Source organism: Felis catus, chromosome B1 (genome assembly GCF_018350175.1).
Source record: "Felis catus isolate Fca126 chromosome B1, F.catus_Fca126_mat1.0, whole genome shotgun sequence".
NCBI lineage: Eukaryota > Metazoa > Chordata > Mammalia > Carnivora > Felidae > Felis > Felis catus.
Window position 1 is genome coordinate 74271139 of NC_058371.1, and position 21618 is coordinate 74292756.

Genomic DNA, 21618 nt, shown 5'->3' on the forward strand with positions numbered 1-21618 from the left:
TTCCTATTCTCTATAAACTCTGAGTGTGATGACCTGAAGAATATGTTTGACATTCTTAGTGAGTTTACTATTTCTTTCATCATAAATTTTGTTAAAATCCAATAAGGAAGAGAGAGATTCACAAGTTGTAATTGGGGAAGGACTATATTTAAACTCAGTTCATTTACACACAGGTAAATCTCTTGGAAAGTTGGAACAGGAAATGAACTGAGAACAGGAGGATGAGGAGGCTTTGAAAACATAAAAGACTTTTCCAGGAATCATCAAGAAAATGCATCAAGACATAGGACTGAAACTCTGACAAAGCTGTTCCACACATCTCTGACCATCACATTCTCTGGCATTGGTCTATTGCTATTATTAAAAATAATACCCAAAATAATTACAGAGGGAGATGGACATTCTTTTAAAAGTTGGGGAGATGACATCACTACTTTCTAAATTTCAAACCATTAGATTATGCAATTCAGAAAATTGCTACATGCCCTTTGAGAGTGCCCATCATCCAATTAAAATGTTGCCCTTGATCTGCCACAGCTACCTCTTAGTCACCCACCTCTTGGCAACCTGAAGCTTCAATTTCCCATAAGCAGAGCTCACCCACCCTTCAAAAGAGCTGCAGCCCCAATTAACTGACCTACTTCAACATCCCACAGTGCACTCATTATCAAGCCCCTGATTTGCCAACATACAAAACACTATACTGAAGGAAAAATACTTGATTGTCTGCTGATACTTTTTAAGAAGCGATAGCCACATAATACTAGATTCTCATGCTAAGAGGTCATGTAATAATATGGTTAATGGAATTGGGTGAAATCACAACAGAAGCTGCTTGGATAGTAGGTAGATGAATGGTCAGACCCCTGAAGGCTTCTCAGATGATTCTAGAAATAACTAACTTCAAGACCTAAATTACATATTTTAAACATCCTTTACTTTTTTTTTTAAGGGAATGACAGGGATGCCTGGGCAATACAGCTTCATAAAGACGGGAAACCGAAAATTTAACCATCAATGACACTGAAGGACTTTGTAGATAGAAAGAATGAAAAGTACAATCTTTCTTGATTTTGACAAGGTTTTTGATTTTGCTCTGCTTAGCTGTTCCTCAATGCATTAAAAATCATGGATAAAAATCACTTACTCTTAGGTCTGCCCACAACCTGTTAAAGAAATGAAAAGTTCTAAACACATCCCATTAAACTTCCATTATCTTCAAATGCATTCATTCTTTGTAGATGAGGAAATTTATAAATAATTATTATGGATGCTCCATGTTTGTTATTCTATATGATTTCTTTGCACCTCCCTAAGAAAAGCAGTGATGGTAAGGCTTAAAGTCAACCGTCATAAGAATTTGAGCCGTGAAATAGACTCTGCTAACCAAACATCAGCATAAATGTTCTTCCCTTTTTCTGACTATGCCTATGGATTTTTACAAGCCTCCTATAGTCTTTTGCTCTGCCCCTATATGACGGATGACCCACATTTGCAAAATGATGCCCAAAGTTAGGCTGTAAGAGCAATAAACTGACTTATATAGTGGCCCAAGCAATGGTGTTGGGCTCATTTGCCCATCACCCAGCTTGTGGAGCTAAACCATGACAGGCTTCAACACCACAAGTTTTCAATTAGTTGGTGAAGACCATGAAGGGATTTGCTGAAAACCTAGTTCAGAATTGATCCCAGGACTCCTGTTTCCCCTTCCTGCATGAGGAAACCAGAGTCTCTGGCCCTGGAGGTTTCTTGGGGCTTGCGGTAGATTGAATTGTGGCCCCCCAGAACAGATGTCCACCTAGAACCTCAAAACATGACCTTATTTGGAATAAAGGTCTTTGCAGATGTAATTAAGGTAAGGGTCTTAAAATGAGATCATCCTGGATTAGGACCCTTTCTCTTAATTTGCTTGTCTAGAATTTTATGTAAGTGGAATCATACAGAATATACTTTTTATTTGGCTTCTTAGTCTGTTCATGATGTTATAACAAAATATCATACTGAGTAACATATAAACAACAGAAATTTATTTCTTACAGTTCTGGAGGCTGGAAGTCCAAGATCAGCGGGCTAGCATAAGTGAGGGCACTCTTCCAGGTTGTAGACTTCTCAATGGGTCCTTACATGGAAGGGCCAAGGGAGCTCTCTTGGGTCTCTTTTATAAGAGCACTAATCTCACTCATAAGGGCTCTATCCTCATGACCTAATCACCTACAAAGGCCCCATCTCCTAATACCATCACTTTGGGCGTCAGGATTTGAACATATATATGGGGGGAGGGGTGTGGTACACAAACATTCAGACCATAGCAGCTTCTTTTATTCCATATTTTTAACGTTTATTTATTTTTGAGACAGAGAGAGACAGAGCATGAACGGGGGAGGGTCAGAGAGAGGGAGACACAGAATCTGAAACAGGCTCCAGGCTCTGAGCTGTCAGCACAGAGCCCGACGTGGGGTTCAAACTCACGGACCGCGAGATCATGACCTGAGCCGAAGTCGGCCGCTTAACCTACTGAGCCACCCAGGCGCCCCTATTCCATATTTTTAAAAGATTCATCCATGTTTTGGGGCATATCACTAGTTCATTCTTTTTTATTGCTGAGCCGTGTTTCATTACATGGACATACCACAATTTGTTAATCCACTTCTTAAAGGAATTTTAATCAATAAATTGTTTTGATATTCCAAGATTAGGGGAGAGGTGAGAGAACATGAATGATAACTTCTCAGAATCTAGATTTTCCTCTTTCTTTCCTCCTTTATGGCCTCCCCACCTCACCTCCAAAGTCCTCTCCTAGGCTTAGGCCCATACCCATCCTTCTTTTCCCAGCCCTCATTTGCTGGAACCCATTGGCCCAATGTTGGCCCTCTGCTCCTGAATCCCAAGCTGGAGTGAGGGATCCCTTTGGGGCACTAGTTGAAGCCTAAGTCAGTTCCTTCAGGCTTCTTGTCAGCCTCTCCCAGTGCCTGCGCTTCTCCTGGGTCCCCCACATCTCTGATCTCACTTCCATGTCCCTCATTTTCCTTTGTCTCTTTGGAGTCTCTGCCTTCTACTCTCCTATACTTGGAGGTGACCCACTGTGTCTTCTCCACTGTCCGTGCTCCATTCACCTTGCCCAGAAATCACTGTATGGTTGGCCCCAGCCCAAATCTGTTCAATCCTGGGCTTCTGCCAAATATATTCCAGTTATTTAATTAAGGGAGGCAGCATGGTAGTGTTTGAGAGCACAGACTTTGGAACAGGCTGACACATACCAGCTGTGATTTAGCACTGTCCCTCTATTTCTTCATCCACAGTTGAGGGCAACAGTCCTGCTTCATAGGACTGTCATGAGGATTAAATTAAATATCATAGTAAGCACTATATACGTGTTCCATAAAATACATACACATAAACGTTCAAGTACTCTTTCTCACCACAAAGAATTCTACTCGTACTCATAGATTTATTCATTTGAACACTATTTATTGAGGATTTCTCTGTGCCAGGAACTCTTCTCAAAATGGGGGAATAAAGCAGTGAACGTAACATACACAAATTATATTCTACTAGGGCCGACAGGTAATACAGAAATTAACAATTCCAAGTACAGACCATGTCTGTTAAGTGCCATGGGGAAATACAGAGTAGTTTAAAAGCAGGATTGGGGGGGGCGCCTGGGTGGCTCAGTAGGTTAAGCGGCCGACTGCAGCTCAGGTCACGATCTCGCGGTCCGTGAGTTCGAGCCCCGCGTTGGGCTCTGTGCTGACAGCTCGGAGCCTGGAGCCTGCTTCCGATTCTGTGTCTCCCTCTCTCTCTGACCCTCCCCCGTTCATGCTCTGTCTCTCTCTGTCTGAAAAATAAACTTAAAAAAAATTAAAAATAAATAAATAAAAGCAGGATTGGGAATTTCCATAAATGGGTCTAAGTGGGCTGAGCTGAGTTAAAGAGTTGCAGTCAGAGTGATCAGGAAAGGCCTTGCTGAAGGCACCCTCTGAGAACAGACCTGAATACTCTCAGGGAATGTGCCATAGGCCCATCTGGGGAAAGAACAAGTTTCTTCCTTGGGGGTAGAAACAATGAGTGCAAAGGCCCAGAGGCCCCTGCCGCCTGCTGCTCAGTGGCTATTGTAGATTGGCTGACTGTGGATGGACATACTATGTTGAACTTTCATTTAATTTCACTAATGCTATTTTCGGTTAGCATCTTGACCTTGATGTATGTTTTGTTGTTGGGTTTTTTTTTCCACTCAAAATGTCTAGAGATGGATACTCTGGCTGTGAATTTATAGCCTTAACACTTTTTAAAATACATATACAACGCTGGTTATAGTGGAATCCAAATGAAATGAGTTGGCCTCGTCCTACTTTGTTTAGACAGTCATCATGATGCTGGGATGCTTGGGGAGAAGCAGGCACTAAGAATCACCTTCCTTGCCCTCAGGGCTTCACTGAGAGACTGGCCACTTAGATCCAAGCTTAGCTTTCAAAAGGGGATTTGCAGAATGCTGACAGGCTTAGCAGAGAGCAATCAAGATAGTAAAAGAATCGGAAAATACATCCAGAGGAGATATTTTAGGAACTGAGCAAGCAATTATTTACTTTGAAGAAGAGATGCTTATAGGTTCCTTTCCTCTGAGAACAAACTGGAAGAAAATAGGCTTAACTTGTAGCATGATGACTTTACAGATGTTTGTAAAAAAACAAAACCAGGGGCACCTGGGTGGCTCAGTTGGTTAAGCATCCAACTCTTGATTTCAGCTCAGGTCATGATCTCATGGTTCATGAGTTCGAGCCCAACATTGGGCTCTGCACTGACAGAGTAGAGCCTCTTGGGATCCTCTCTCTCCCTCTCTTTCTACCCCTCCCCTGTTCACACTCTCTCAAAATAAATAAATAAACTTAAAAAAACAAAACAAAACCAGAGCTTCCTTATAGGAAGCCCTGTTAAAGAGTGGAGATTGTTTGACTCCTAGACCCTAAAATTATTGAAAGGAAGAGGAATATGAAAGAAAAATTCCCCACCTGTAATTTTTAATTTTGTTGTCCCTTTGACTTATTTCTAAAACTATGTCATCATCAAGCAAACCAGTTGTTAAAAAAAATAAAAACTGGGGCACCTGGGTGGCTCAGTCATTTGAGTGTCCCACTCATGATTTCGGATCAGGTTATGATTCCAAGGTCATGGGATAGAACCTTGCATTGGTCTCCATGATGAGCGTGGAGCCTGTTTAAGATTCTCTTTCTCTCTCTCTCTCCCCCACTCTGCCCGTCTCCCCTTCTCACCCACTCACTCTCTCTCTAATAAAAAAAATCCAAAAAATAAGAAGCTTAGCTAACATCTTCCTAGAATTCTGCCTAATGGCTTTCCAATTCACAGGGTTTTCTCCTTTTCTGGAATGGCCCAAGGGGGGCTGGCCTTTCTCTGCCTTTGGATGGAATCTCAGGCACTTCCCCAGTAACTTTTCAGTTACTCTTAGGTAATCAAGTCTTCTGAGCACTTTCAATACTAGAAACAATCTCATTTCATTAATTTGAATGTCTCATTAAAAAATGGGGTGCGTGGGTGGCTCAGTCAGTTAGGTGTCTGACTTCGTCTCAGGTCATGAACTCACAGTTCGTGGGTTCAAGCCCCGCATTGGGCTCTATGCTGACAGCTCAGAGTCTGGAGCCTGCTTTGGATTCTGTGTCTCCCTCTCTGACTCTCCCTCACTCACACTCTGGGTCTCTCTCTCTCTCAAAAATAAATAAACATTAAAAATTTTTTTTAATAAAAATTAAAAAAAATAATACTCCACAACTGGAAAAAAAAGAAAACCCAAATGTCCATCAATAGGTGAATGGACAATAAACTACAATATACCCATTTAATACGGCACTATTCAGGAATAGAAAGGAGCAAACTGCTGATACACACAACATGGACAGGTCTCAGAAACTTTACACTGAGTGAATGAAGCCATCTCTCTCTCTCATTCTCTCTCTAAAATTAAAAAAAAAAAAAAAAACCCTTCCAATATAATAAAACTCTAACCTCCTACTTTTATTTAGAGCTTCTCCTTCCCCAAGTTCTTTTATGCTTTCACCCTGGAAACCCGAAGTGGAGCTATGAGGGAAGGTTGGATTTTGTTCTTTCTTCTGAGCTCTACTTCTTCCTCCCATGGTTTATGTTTCTGACTTTCCAGGTTTGGCCTAAAGAGGGAGAACTGGGAAAAGATGGCCATAGTCTTTGGGTACAGACATAATAGGACATTCGTACACCTGGGACTTAGCCGATGCCTGAAGCTGGTGCTCAGTCTCCTGGAGAGCTTTTGTGGGGTCTTGGAGATTGCTCTGTGGCGAACCCCAGATGAAATTCCCAAGATGTGGCTGACATTTCTCCAGCTGACATTGAGCCTCAGGGCTTTATCATGCAGGGTGTACCTCACACAGACTCTACCTTCGTCAAGGCTCAGTCACTCTTCCACACAGCCCTCCAGGCAAGGCCCTCTAGAAATGACTCCTCAGTGGACCCTCAGGAAAGGTGGGCTTGGAGCACAAGAAAACTGCATTCTTGCCCCCACCACTGGGGGCAGCAGTGACCAGCAATGCAGCCTTCCTCTCTCTGTTCTCAAACCAGTCCTTATGCTCTCACGACCTTTGGGATGAGTGTCAAGCTCATCCTTCGTCACTTGGTTTCAGGTGGGGAAGAAGCACCCCCTCCCTCCACCATGGGGTGGGGTGGGACCGGAAGCTCACATGCTGACAACCCCTCCAAAGATCCAGAGAAAGCCTTAATTAGGTGATGGGCTTAGGGTCACGAAAGTCACTGGCTGCCCCCTTAGTAAGTCCTTCACAGTGGACTTAACTCACTTTGACTCCTGAGTGTAGACGACATCTACTAATTTTTCGTGACTTTTGGGGCCCCTGTTTACATTGGTACAGAAGCATTCAGTTTTAGAATTCCAATTACATTTTTATGATTTTTGAGGGTAAATACCTACAAATAAATTGATACTTTCATGAAAATATTGCTCAAACATTCTGAAATTCAAATTCATCAGATCTATGACATGGTAATAGATCCTCAATTAGAGTTATCTTCATATGGAATTTTCTCTTCACAAACAGCATGTTTTACAAGCACCATTTGAATTTTTGATATGGGAAAAAAAATTAAGTACAAAAAAAAACATTTATACTATTTTGTGACAAAGGGATCTTATTTGAATCAATTGCTTTTCTGGAAAGTACCAATAAATGTAATGTTACTAATCTACAGGCAACTTTGACAATTTGTGCTATCTTTAGTCCAGCTTCCCTGAATAGGCAAAAGTTGTTTTCTCATTCTTTCCCTTCTGGTCAATTCTCAAGGTCTGGACGAACAGGCTCTTTTGATATGAAGAAGACAAGTAGTAGACACAGTGCGGCTTTAATCCAGTCAGAGGACATGGAAGAATGGCCCAGGCCAGGGAAAGCTGTTCCTCCCCTTTCAGGAACTTGGCAGCTGAGACAATACTTGAAAAGCAGCCCTCAGGTGCGCCCGGCTGGCATCTTAGGTTCTGTGTAATTCTAGAAGATTCTGCTCTGGGCTGTCCCTTGAGCCCCCAAAAGAATTCCTTCCTTAGCAACAAAGCATGAGAACAAGGCCCTTCCAGTTTTTACAGGTTTTATGAGGATGAAATGGCTCCAATTTTTAAAGATTCACCTGAGGTTTAAGCAGTATTTCCTAGAAAGTCTCTTAAAACTCTCCATATTTCTTCTGTTTTTTAAAAACGCACAAAATTCTGAAGATAGTCACATCTCATCTTTAATCTCCAGTTTGTTAGCTTCACTGAATCACAGAATTGTTAGAGCCAAATGTAACCTAAGAGCTTATTACGTCATAGATAAGTAAACCATGACCCAAGGAAGTGAAGTGACCCAGTTCCCACCACCCAGACCAGACTCCGGACTCACCCTCAGGCTCTCACTGGCTTTTTCAGTCTCAGCACCATTAACATTTTGGGCCGGATAATTCTTGTGAGGGGTTATGCTGTGCACTGTCGAATGCTTATCAGCATCCCTGGCCTCTACCCACGAGAAGCCAGAAGCACGTCTTCCCCGTCCATCATTGTGACTGCCAAAAGTGTCTCCAGACATTGCCAAGTGTCCCATGGGGGACAAAGTCACCCCTGCTTGAGCACCACTTGTCTATCAATTTCCTCAGCCCCCCACCACTGCGAGCTAGGGGATGGTCCATTTTAATAACAGTAGCTGTCTGTACAAGTGCAGCCTGCTTCGTTCACTACTCCCACTTAGCTACTAATTGAACCCAATCTTTCTTACCAAGCGCCTCCTCAGTGAGGGATAAGCCCGGGTCAAGGTTAACAGGCCCACGGGAACCATGAAATCCTCTTCTGCTTCTGTGGTTCTCCCTATGTAATTTCCTGTGTCTATGTCCTATGTCCCAACCCCTCTCTGAGCTCCCTGAGAGTGGAAGCGTATTCCCCGCGACTGGCATAACTCATCCCAGGATCGTCCCCACTGCATATGGTGCTGGGGACAAAGCAGAAGCACAGTAAATGTAATTGGCTAACCAACTCTTCAGCGAGGCTGGCTCTTTTCAAACACAAAGGCACAGCTTCTCAGATGTTTACACGTGTGAACGTCAGAGTGAACATGAAAGGGACAGACCCCAGAAAATGACTGCCCGGCAGGACCCTCGATGGCTCAAGATCTACAGAGTTACACTGAGGAGGCGGAGTACTATCAACCCGGGGAGGTGAAAACCTCTAAGACTGATGTTCTTTTCTGCTTTCTGTAAGTGAGGTTGGAACCGAGGAAACTTGGAGTAAAAAGCCAATGCGGTGAAAACAAAAATATTCCTGAGATTTCCGAATTTATATACTAAGTGAATGGCTGTTTTGATGAGGAGCCTGTCATGGAAGGAACTAACCATACTGGATACGCTTTTGGCCAGAAAGTTTTTGTGGGAAGAAAGAATAAATTCTGCTCTCAGGTAATTACAGTCAAAAGATAGTAAGTCAGCTTGCTGTGGTGATCACTTCACAGTGTCTACAAATACCAGATCGTTATGTTGCACACCTGAAAATAATATGATGTTATATGCCAACTGCACTTCAATAAAAAAAGACCCATGGATTCACCCATTTGTTTTATGATTCATAAATGCATTCGATAAATGCATAGGAAGAATGTAGGTATCAAAAATGGACACAGAGGGCAAATCACTGTGGAACAATGCTGCCAAGGGAACATCGAGAATGCCTGGCTAAAAATTAATTAATTAGTTAATTAATTAAGATAAAAAGAATGCCTGGCTAGGGTATAGCCACTATGGAAAAAGTATGAAGGATCCTCAAAGATAGAACTGCCATATGGTCCAGCAATTCGACTTTGGGAATATATCCAAAGGTAAGGAAAACACGAAGTTGAAAAAGTACCTGTAACCCCATATTCACAGCAACACTCTTTACAATAGCTAAGACATGGAAACAACCTAAGTGTCCATCAATGGATGAGTAGCTAAAAAAGTCATGGTACATATAGACAATGAAATATTCACCCATAAAGAACGAGGAAGTCCTGACAGTTGTGCTAACATGGATGGACCTTGAGGACATGGTGCTAAGTGAAATAAGTAGAAAAGAGAAAGGCAAATCCTATATGATCTCACTTAATCCTATATGACCTCACACAATCTAAAAAACAACCAAACTCATAGAAAAAATAACCGTATTTGTGGTTACCAGAGGTGGGGACAGGGGGAGGAGGAATTGGAGGAAAGGGGTCAAAAGGTACAAACTTCCATTTATAAGATAAATAACTACTAGGGATGTAATGTACAACATGATGAATTAGCTTACACTGCTGTATGGTACGTAGGAAAGTGAAGAGAGTAGATCCTTCTTATCCCAAGGGAAAACATTTTTTCCCTTTACTTTTTTCTTTTTATTGTATCTATCTGAGAAGGTGGATGTTGGCTGAACCTACTGTGGTATCATTCCACAATGTATGTAAATCAAACGATCGTGCTGTATACCTTCAACTTATACAGCGATGTATGTCAATTATTTCCCAATGACACTGGGAAAAAAATTAATTAAAACAATTAAAAGAATGCCTGGTTGGGGAATGGTATTTGGATGGAAGAGGACACTACTGCACTCCAAAAAGAAGGAATGGCATTCCCCACCACAGAGAAAATGACAGGTGCAGACGGATGCTCTGGATGGAAATGCCTCACCAGGCATGAAGGATGGCAGCCGAGTCCGTGCTTCTGATGAGGTTTATCCTATCTGAGAGCCCCGACTCCACTTCCTGAGGACAGGATAAAAGCAGCATGTCCTGATTTCCAAAGGGCCGATCTTTGCTGTGCACACAGTGGAATATCACCACAAGGCCAATCACAGGTGAGCAAGGCTGAACTCATCCATCCTTACACCTGCGATCAAAAGCCCACTCCGGCCAGAGTTGGAGAGAACAGGCTCTCCTCAAAGTGTGCAGAGGACTTCTTGTCACTCAAGAGACTCCTTGTCTTCTCCTATGGACTGAATATTGGGGCCTCCCCCCATTCGTATGTTGAAATCCTAAGCCCAGTGTGACTATACTTGGAAATGGGGCCTCTACAGGAAGTAATTAAGGCTAAATGAGGTCATAAAGGGGGGGCCCTGATCCAACAGGACCACACTGGCACCCTGATCTCAAACTTCCAGCCTCTAGAGCTGTGGGAAAATAAATTTCTGTTGTTTAAGTCACCTAGGCTGTAGTATTTTGTTAAGGCAACCTAAGCAGATTAAATCACACGCTCTCTCCTCCTTGAGCGAGAATCCCTGGCCAAGGTAAAAGGCCCTTGGTTCCTCCATTCTGTTTGAGAAGCTCATCACCATTTAACTTGGCTTGCCCTTGTCACAGACATTACATTGTTGGGTAGCACTCCATGCTTTACCCTGACTCTCCCATTTAATGTTTGTAAGCTTGGCAACTGTTATCCCCATTTTATGCATGAGGAACGTGAAACTCAGAAGACGAGAAGCTTGCCCAGGGGAAGACCAATCTAAGAGGTGGAGCTGGAACTACAGCACAGATCCGAGAAAGTTCCTTACGATCATCTGATAAGCACCTGCCAGGAAGCCTAATCTTTGCTTGGTATGTTTTTGCTTATCACTAATCTCTGACCTTCTTTTATTTTTCGGGTGCCCTTGGCCCTTTCTTATCCAAAGGCAAAGCCCCTGCACTCCAGGGCTTCTCTCCTGACTGAGTCTGCCACACTGTCATAAACTCAGATCTGGCCCTGATCCCACAGCCTCCTTCTGCCTTCCTCCATAGTCCTCTGGACAGTTCTGCCCCACCGCTTGGGTATAGCTCAGTTCCAAAGAACCCTATGTGCAAAGCTGTGGCTTCAGACACCGTTCCAGCCTCTGCTACAGCCCTCTGCCACCCCTCATACACACCCTCAGCAGATGTCTCTTTCTTCCATTTCACCCAACACACACCCTCGATGAACATTTATCATCCGGCTGGGGCAACAGGGTCTTGTCATGGAATGTGAAATAATGCAATCGTTCAATCATAAAGGTAGGTCTGAGGGGTGAGAAGCAGCCTATGCTGTGTACCAGTGATGGTACAGACCACAAAGGCTGTGTGTTCAGGGGACAGCAAGGTGGCTCTGTACCAGCAAGGGCAGAAAAGGCCCTGGAGCAAGTGTAATCTGTGATAGCACCATGTGGTGAGGCTCAGGCTTTGGGGCCAGACATCAAGAGCCAACCTTGTCATCTACCTGGTCATTTGTTCGTTTGTTCATTCAATCATTCATTCATTCATTCATTCATTCATTCATTCATTCATCATTCATCAAATCTTTATTATGTTCCAGGTACTATGCTAAGTGCTAGAGTTATAGCAGTGAACAAGCTCCCTGGGCAAATAAGACAATAAGTAAGATCATGGGCTGGGACAACAGCTCCGAAGGAAGAACCAGGGTGATGCCACAGAAGGTACCAGGGGACACGAAAGGCATCTGGAGGAGGTGGGAGGGAAGCACCCTACGCAGAGGGAAGAACCAGCCCTGAGGTAGGGAAGCACTCTTTGAGAATGAGGAGCAAAAAGAGGCCAACAGGGCTGGAGGACAATAACAATGTTTGTAATTTAACGTGAAACACCCAGTGCATTTGGGGAGAAATCCACAAAATCGTAAAATGAACCATTCTTTATTGAACCTCAAATACTGAAAATGAACCCCTGTTCCATAACACTAACCCTGAGTGGGGTGCCTGCTGCATGGCAGGTGCTGGGCTCACTGCTTTTATTTTCATGTTTCAGCTCCCTTAATCCTCATAACAGTCCTCTGGGGTGCATACAATGTATGGATAAGAAAACCGGGTCTCAGACACATACTACCCTTGGTCACACAGCTGAGAAGTGCCAGACTGGGGCCTGAACCTGAGTACTCAGGGACTCCAATCTCTTCACTTGCTCTTTCTCAGTTTTATGATCTCAAGAAACACCTGGTGTCTGCAGATCCAATGGCATCTGCCTATGACCTCAGGAGGAACACCTTCTTAGTGCTTCGTCCCTCTGGCTTCACTTCGGATCCTGAACCAAAGAGCTGCTTCCTCTTCTTCTGTGACTTATTTCTCTGCAAGAGCCTCAGTCTCCCCACCTGTAAAATGGGCTGCTCTGAGCCCCCAATGGACTGAGGTGGGTAAGGGAGCCTCACTCAGCCCTTTCCTTGCTCTCCCTTCAAGGATGCAGAAAACGTCAGCGGTGAGGATGAAGCAAAGCTGTTAATTAGGATTCAGTCTGCTAATTAGGATCTGGTCTGCTAATTAGGATTCGGTCACACCATTTTCTAGAGTACATCAATTTCTAAAAGAAAAGTGCTCCACGTTAAAAAAAAAAATGTGGGGGGGGTGTTCCTGGGTGGCTCAGTCAGTTGAGCGTCCGATTTCAGTTCAGGTCATAATCTCATGGTTCATGGGTTCGAGCCCCACATCGGGCTCTGAAGTGACAGCTTGGAGCCTGGAGCCTGCTTTGGATTCTGTGTCTCCCTCTCTCTCTGTGCCTCCCCAGCTCACGCTCTGTCGCTCTGTCTCTCTCTCTCAAAAATAAATAAAAACATGAAAAAAAAAAAAAAAAAAAAAAAAAAAAAAAAAAGCTCTCCATTGCCAGGACCTCAGGGTAGGGAGGAGATGCCAGACGCATTTCTGGAGAGTGGAAACCCACATCTTCTGACTCCTGTGCAGCACTCTCTGTGGCACAGGGAGCCCAGCGTCACCTGGGGAGAGGAAGGGAGACATGAGCTGCACTAAGAGGAGGGCAGGGAGCCAGCAGGGGCATCAGACGGCCTCAGGTAAGCAGGACACCCCATCTGCCACCTCCAGCCCTTGTATATGGCGATATTGGGATTGAGCCCAAATGAGAACTCATCACTGCTGCTCCCTACCTTCTGCATCCTGGACCTATACTCCATACATCTTTATCCTTGGCAGATGAGGGAAGGTTGAAGGCCAGAGCTATCTTCAGAATGGGAAGTGGCAGGGCAGGGTGTGGGGCCACGAGCCTCTTACAGTCTGGAAAGTCTTTGTTTGGGATAAGTCTGCCTAATGTGTCCACTAGGGGTGAGGAGGTCAGCGAGCCCTCGTCCTGTTCAAATGGCTGTCTCAGCCTGGCTCAGAATCCAGCCATCACACAGTCAGTACCTTGTGTGCTAGAGTCACTCCCTGAGATAGACACTTGTGGTCAGAGTCCGTAGGGCCCCCAGAACCATCTCTTTTCCTTCTCCTCCCTTTTAGAGGTTTTCTAGAGAGTCATTATTCTTAATGGTTAGTGCTAACTGCCTGGCGGGGATCCCACCTATTCTGTTTGACCTGGGCATGTCATTGAACCACTCTGGGCCTCAATTTCCTCATCTGTAAAATGGATAAATAATGGTAGCCACCTCAAAGAGTTGTTATGAGAATACATAAGTTAGTAAATTTTTTAAAGTTTATTTATTTATTTTCTTTTTTTAGTAATCTATACACCCAACATGGGGCTTGAACTCACACCCCAAGATCAACAGTCGCGTGCATTTCTGACTGAGTCAGCCAAGTGCCCTGTTAGCTAGTACTTAGAACAGCGCAAGGCTCATCATGTAACAGTTAGCTCTTACTATCATTATTATTACAATTGTACATGCTCAACGTCCTGAGGTCCTCTTCCTTAGCCCTTACCAGAGGGCTCTATGTGACACTTGGGACAAGTATATAGGCATATCTCTTTCAGGGCAAGGGCATTTCCAGTACTCAGGACGATGCCTCATACAAGTGGGCATTTGATATATATTTGCAGAAGGAATGGATATTTGCAGAATGAATGAATGCCTAATGGAGCTAGCAGGAGTGGTTAGTATTTTTCCCAAAGGATGATTTTTTTTTCCCCTAGGCAAGATTGCAACACTCAAAACTTGCCTTTCAAAGGCCATGTGCTCTGACAGCTAAGACTTGGGACCCAGAGAGCTCTTGCCTCTGTTTCTGGCCATCTTCCAATTAGCCGCATGACCCGAGGCTGTCTAGAGCCTCCATTTTCCTGGTAAGAATAATAATATCCACCTCCTAGGGGTATGGCAAAAATTAATGAGATGGCATGTGAAATGTGCCATGAGCTTCACAAAAGAAAACCTTGTGTTACGATATAGCAAAATTCTTTTTAAATGTACCAAAAATGCACTGAGTTAGTGGGGCTGTTAATTTATTGAGGACAAAGTATTCTTCTCGTTTAGTTAGCTTCACAGAGACGAAATTATAATGTTTATCAGTCAGCCCTCTGAAGACAAAGCAAATCCATTTTATTCACAGCAGGTTTCAAATGGAAAGTGACAATATCTGACCTCATCTCGCCAGCTTAAATAAAACTCACTTTAGTATTCGGAGAATTTGATGTGGTCTGGGAGAGAAGTCTTGGGCTGTGATGTCTGCCCAGTTAACGATATAGATCTGGCAACAGAAGTCTATTATAGTTAACGGTTGTCTTCCTCCTAACTGGTATCCTAAACACAGAGCAGCTGGCTGTCTGCACCCAGGTCCCTGCTTGGAGCGCTGTGGGGCGCTCATGCACCCAGGCACACACGTACAGTGACTCGGTCCAGACTTGCCGTGGTACCGCACAAATAAGGTGTTGACTTTCTAAAGATCCCTTAAAAACCTCTTAGGTCAATCCACCTATCCCCATGGAACAGTGGCTTCCATTTGCTTCCAAATTCAGCTATCCGAAGAAAACCTTGTCCTTACACTTAAATGGTGATTTAAGTCCCCCTTCTGGGAAATATAAATGAGAAGAGTCCAGAATCACTATTTCAGAATGAAGCTAGAGGCAGATCAGTATGAGCCTCATGACTCAAAGGCACACCTTGACACAGAGAGAAGCAAATAAGTGACACCAGGAAAAAGCAAAGTTGTAGTTGAGACTGGAGGATTCTGTCTACGGCCATACCACCCTGAACGCGCCCGATCTCGTCTGATCTCGGAAGCTAAGTAGGGTCGGGCCTGGTTAGTACTTGGATGGGAGACTGGAGGATTCTGGGGCACCTGGCTGGCTCAGTTGGCTAAGTGATCGACTCTTGATTTCAGCTCAGGTCATGTTCTCAGGGTAGTTAGATCAAGCTCTGTGCCTGATTCTTCACTGGACATAGAACCTGCTGAAGATTCTCATTCTCTCTCTCTCTCTCTCTCTCTCTCTCTCTCTCTCTCTTCCTCTGCCCTCTCCCACTTGCACTTTCTCTCTCAAAACAAACAAACACACACACAAACTGGACAATTCTGAATGAAACAGACCTCCTTACTGCAGAACTCCTCAGAGCCTTTAATGTATTAACATGCATTGTGAATATCTAAGAATGCATGATTCTCAAGTTTGTTTGACCAGGAATCATTTTGTATTATCCCTTGCCTCAAAGTCAACGTGTCAAGGAACTAGAAAAACTGCTTGTTAGCATAACAAACTTTCCCACAAAATAGGCCTCTTCACCTTCTATCAACTGCAAAATAAATATTACTCCTATTTCCTATTTCTTCCTGCCTGCAGGCAGCCAGAAGGCAGTAGAGCCTTTATTCTGACTCACAATATCCTTGTTTTGTTTTTTTTTTTCTTTAAGTTTGTTCTCTTAGACCAAAGCCATTTGAGGGATTAATCCTCAACAAGCCCAGTAGTTGGTGGTTACCAAGTGGGTCTTCCACAAGTCCACAGAGTTTGGCTGCTCAAAATGGTAGCAGACTATAAAAACTACAGCCTACAAATATCACCTGCTGCATTAACTGAACTGCATTCACACGATAGGACCAGCCCAAAGTCCAGCAGGGCCCTTGGGTCACAAGTTTATGCAGGCTGGCTGGGCAGAAGCTGTCTTCTTTAAGGTGACTTCATTTGGTAGAGACTTGTTAATTATTTGCTTACCATCCTCCTCCCTTTCTTCCATACTCCGGATCCCCTGATTTGTATGTGTGCCCAGGAACACTAGAATAAAGGCTTTGTTACTTAGGTTCTATCACAGTTAACTGTTGCCGTAAGACTACACTCTGACCAATGAGATGCACGTGGAAAAACTGAGCAAGGACTTCCGAGAAACCTTGTGTTATCACAGCTGACCTGGCCCTTTGGCTCCCCCTCGCCCTTTTCTTCAAACCTTTCCCCTTCCTGCTGGGCTAGAATGTGGGAAATGGCTGGGACTCAAGCAGCCCTCTCAGACCATGAGGTGGAAGCCAGTTTTAAGGATACACAAAATAACAAAAGCAATGGAGCCCTAGACCCTGACAACTTTATGAACTGGACTGTTCACCTCTGGATTCCTTCTACCGAAGAGAGTAAGAAATTTCCTTGTTGATAAGCTATTGTGGGTTTTCTGTCACAGCTGAATTAAGTCTTAACCAATACAACCAATAGTACTGGACACTTTTCTTATTGGGAAATAATTTTAAACTTACAGAGACGTTGCATGAATAGTATAGAGAACTCTGGCATGCCCTTTTTCCAGGTTTAGCAACTGCCAGTATTTTGTCATGTTTTATTGCTCTTAACTTTATTACACCATTTTTAATAATTAAAAAAAAAGTTTAATGTTTATTTATTATGGAGAGACAGAGACTGAGCATGAGCATGAGAGGGGCAGAGACAGGGGGAGACACAGACTCCCAAGTGGGCTCCAGGTTCTGAGCTGTCAGCACAGAGCCCGACGCAGGGCTCGAACTCACCAACCGCAAGATCATGACCTGAGCCGAAGTCGGACACCTAACTGACTGAGCCACCCAGGAGCCCCTATTACACCATTCTTAACAATTTCAGAGAGAACTGCATACATCATGCCCCTTAACTCTTAAAGACTTCAAAGTGAACTAGGAAAGGACAAAAGCTGACACACAACCATAGCTACCTAATTCAGAAATCTTATCATTGATACAATACTACTCCCTCATCTATAGCTCATATTTGCCAACTGTCACAATAATGTCTTCTCCAGCCCAGGATCTAATCAGAATCATACATTTATTTATCGTGACTCAGATATCAATTTTAAGGGAGAATTTCTCTTAAAAAAAAAAAAAAAAAGGAAAAGTCCAAATTAGAGATAAATCACAGTGTTGGTATTTCTAGTTTATTGCCGCTTATTCCTCCTTTCTCTTTAAAATTCATGATTCCGCCATTCTCCTACTGTCAAGCTCGATGCTGGGCCCCGGAATGCAGCAGCTTCCCCCAGTGTGTTTTCCTAGGACAACATCCTTTCCCCGTTACTCCTCAACCCTGCTTCCACGACTCCCGCCCTTTCCAGCCACAGTGAGACCATCGTTACCACGACTCCCGCCCTTTCCAGCCACAGTGAGACCATCGTTACTGCCAGCTTAGGAATCCTTGCCCATATGCAGTAGTCAAGAGTGGAGAATAGCCCATTGTGCACATCATTTCCAGTAACTGGTCTGATAGAATCAATACACTAGAAACAATTGCACAGGCTCTTGACAAAGAGGTGGGAACATGGATCATTCAGGCCCCCCTGAATGTTAACAGCCATTAAAACAGTTGAGTTTTGTTCAGATACAGTAGGCACCAGTATCTTGCAATGCATTTGATAAAGGTGACTTAGAACATGCAATTTGTTTGTCCTTGAGAATTTCTTTGCATCTTATCTGCCTTTATGGCAAGAACAAGGTTTGCTGATAGTCTATTTATGATGTCCAGCAGAGCTCTCTACTTCACTGAGCTTATTCAATACGCATTAGTCAATTACAAGCATTTTATAATGAAAAGAAACAGTTTGTTTTATTAATGAAATTAAGATGACTAGGTGACCGTATAACTAAAATAATCATCTTGTTCTCGGGAAATAGTTACTAAGGAATCCCAGTGTTGGGGGGCTGGCGATCACCCTGCTGGAGGGGAGTGTGCCTGATAACATGGGCTAGCAAGAACCAGTTCCTTCAGATACCCTTGGTGGGCCTGGTGACCTAAGTATAATCCCATCTGTCCTGGGAGATACCTATATCCCTCAACTCTCCATTCACCTAGGGTCTCAGGACTGGTCCCAGAGTCTCACAGCCAGCTGGAATGACTAAGGGACAGGGTGGGAAGGTAGGTTTTCTGTCAAGTTAAATGTGTTGATTGCACTTTCAGGGAAAGCCACTGTCTTCATGTAATTGTTGCCACATCTCCAAACTACAGTTGCATGGGTTTAGAATCACCAGAAGTACAAGGAGAAAGAGAAAGAAAGAGAATGGAGCCATTGTTAAGACAAACTCCTTGAACTTCACACCCTCTGCAGCCCAGCACCTTAGGAATGCGTGCACCGCGATTATTAATGGCAGACTGGTTCCAACTGGGAAGAGATTCCCAGGCAAGCTTCTTTGGGCCAGAAAGTAGAGAGAAGAGGTGTGGTAGAGTGCAAGCCGGAGGTGGGAGCACCAGCCCGAACAGGATGGGCTGCTGGTAGGACTCCTGGTTTGTCCCTCCTCTGGTTCTCGCCACCATGAGAACATGTCACCTGCATTTCTTAGGGCTTTGAATCTGCAAATAGAGACATCAGTGCTCTGTTTTCCATGACCTTCCAGCTCTCCCTCCTCAACCCCTAAATCTGGCTACGGTGAGGGTTTCGGTCCATGTGAGGGAGATTACAGCCCCTAGACCCAGACCTGAAGGCCGTCACTCCACTCTAGCCACATCCCCATGCCTTCATCTGGTCAGGGTATTTTTTAAACCTGCTTTCATCAGAGGCCACCACATGTCCAGAGTCATTCCTGCTCAGGTTAGAACCCATTCTCCTCCCAAGCCCCTGGGGAGTTGCCCTCCTCCCTCCCATTACTAGTTCCCTGCACTGGTTAATCCTGCTTTGAGCCTCGGAGCTCCTTCCTCCTCTAGGCTTTCCGCAGTACAGTCTTCCTGGAACACTCCACTCCAGACCTTTGCCCTTGAGGCCTTGAAACGTCACATCTGCATTTCTTCTCAAACCATCCCAACTCAAGGGCACTGTCTCCCTCTTCGGAGCCTGGTGGTTCTCACTCTGTTTCACGGCCACTCATCACTCATCACTCATCCCATTACGGGCACTGGGATACCGCCATATCCCCAGGTTGGATGCAGTGTGGGCATAGCACGGGCTGTCAATACACATTTGTGCACTGAAGGAACAGTTAGGATCTAACACAAAATCTTCTTATCAGCACGGACACCATTCCAGAGCATATCAGGAATGGAAATCTGAAAATTGGGCATCATCAACCCCCTCCTGGAAGTGTTCCCAGAACCAGTTAAAAACCACTGTAATGGATAAATGCCCTGGTTTCTTGAAGAAAAAGGAGGAGGAGGAGGGGAAGGAGAAGGAGGGTGAGAAAGAGGAGGAGGGGAAGGGGGAGGAGAAGTCCATATTCACTCAAAAAACAGGGGCTGGTGGGACTATAGAGAAAAAAATACAAGAAACATAAAAACCAAATGCAATGTGCCCATAATTTCCATTCTGATTCCACAAACTATCAAAAGATGGCTTTGAGACAGTCAATTTGAATATGGATATTAGATGATGTTTAAAAATTACTAAAAATGTTGTTAGGTATGATGATTTTATAATGGTTATGCTTTTGGTGTTTTAAAAAGTCCTTGTCTGAAAATCACATGACTTCACTCACATGAGGACTTTAAGAGACAAAACAGATGAACATAAGGGAAGGGAAACAAAAATAATGTAAAAACAGAGAGGGGGACAAAACAGAAGAGACTCATAAATATGGAGAACAAACTGAGGGTTACTGGAGGGGTTGTGGGAGGGGGGGATGGACTAAATGGGTAAGGGGCACTAAGGAATCCACTCCTGAAATCATTGTTGCACTATATGCTAACTAATTTGGACGTAAATTTTAAAAAATAAAAAATTAAAATTAAAAAAAAAAGTCCTTGTCTGTTAGTCCATCCTGAAGTATTTACAGGTGAAATGACATATCTGGGATTTGCTTGAAAATATATTAGCAAAAATCAAAACAGCAATAATTTGTGAGGAGGAGGGACAAAGTTGGCAAAAGGTTGATAACTGGGTTTGCATTCATGGAGACTTATTATACCCTTTTTTTTTTCAATATATGAAATTTATTGTCAAATTGGTTTCCATACAACACCCAGTGCTCATCCCAAAAGGTGCCCTCCTCAATACCCATCACCCACCCTCCCCTCCCTCCCACCCCCCATCAACCCTCAGTTTGTTCTCAGTTTTTAACAGTCTCTTATGCTTTGGCTCTCTCCCACTCTAACCTCTTTTTTTTTTTTTCCTTCCCCTCCTCCATGGGTTTCTGTTAAGTTTCTCAGGATCCACATAAGAGTGAAACCATATGGTATCTGTCTTTCTCTGTATGGCTTATTTCACTTAGCATCACATTCTCCAGTTCCATCCACGGTGCTACAAAGGGCCATATTTCGTTCTTTCTCATTGCCATGTAGTACTCCATTGTGTATATAAACCACAATTTCTTTATCCATTCATCAGTTGATGGACATTTAGGCTCTTTCCATAATTTGGCTATCGTAGAGAGTGCTGCTATAAACATTTTATATCCTTCTTTCTACTCTTGTGCAATTTTGAAATCTCCCAAAAGAAAAAAATATTTTAAAAGTCACTGAATCCAGAGACTTTAAACCTTGAACTAGGAATTACCATCTTTTTTCTGTTAGTCAATTAAATGCATATTTATGGAAACTTCGCTATGTTAAAAGCAATGTGGCAGGAACTGTGAGAGGTAAAGACTATATAAGACACGATCCAAAATCAAATATGTACAGGGTAAATATTTATGGTGGCTTACTTATATTTGGCCACTTGAGCATGGGGGAAATTCTTGTCCCTTCTCAGATAGTGGATATGCTGATCTGTAATCTGACAGCATCTGTTCTAAAGATGGCCACACCCCGTACTAACCAGAGGATCATGGGCAAGCCACTTACCTTTCCTAAGCCTCCCTTTCCTTATTTACTAAATTCCTCCTCCTCCCCTTTCTCTTCCCCCTCCTCCTCTTGCCCCTCCCCCTCCCTTCACCCCTCCCCCCTCCCGCTCCCCCTTCTCTTTCCTCTTCTCCTTTAATTAAAAGGCTAACACTGTTAGCCCCAACAATGAGGCCATTCACTTCAGCATATTCTTTGCCATGCAGTGGAT

At 43.7% G+C, this 21618-nt stretch overlaps 1 long non-coding RNA gene across 2 annotated transcripts; it reads left to right on the top strand.

Moving 5' to 3' along the window:
* The first annotated feature begins 10652 nt into the window (after positions 1 to 10652).
* On the top strand, positions 10653 to 20138 carry LOC123384904. Of its 2 annotated transcripts, XR_006596687.1 has the most exons (4): positions 10653 to 11111; positions 11839 to 11959; positions 12449 to 12662; positions 18603 to 20138. It is a non-coding gene; the product is annotated as an uncharacterized LOC123384904 (long non-coding RNA). The 2 variants fall into 2 exon arrangements; XR_006596686.1 differs by lacking the exon at positions 18603 to 20138 and having other exon boundaries at positions 12449 to 12915.
* Positions 20139 to 21618: the final 1480 nt, after the last annotated feature.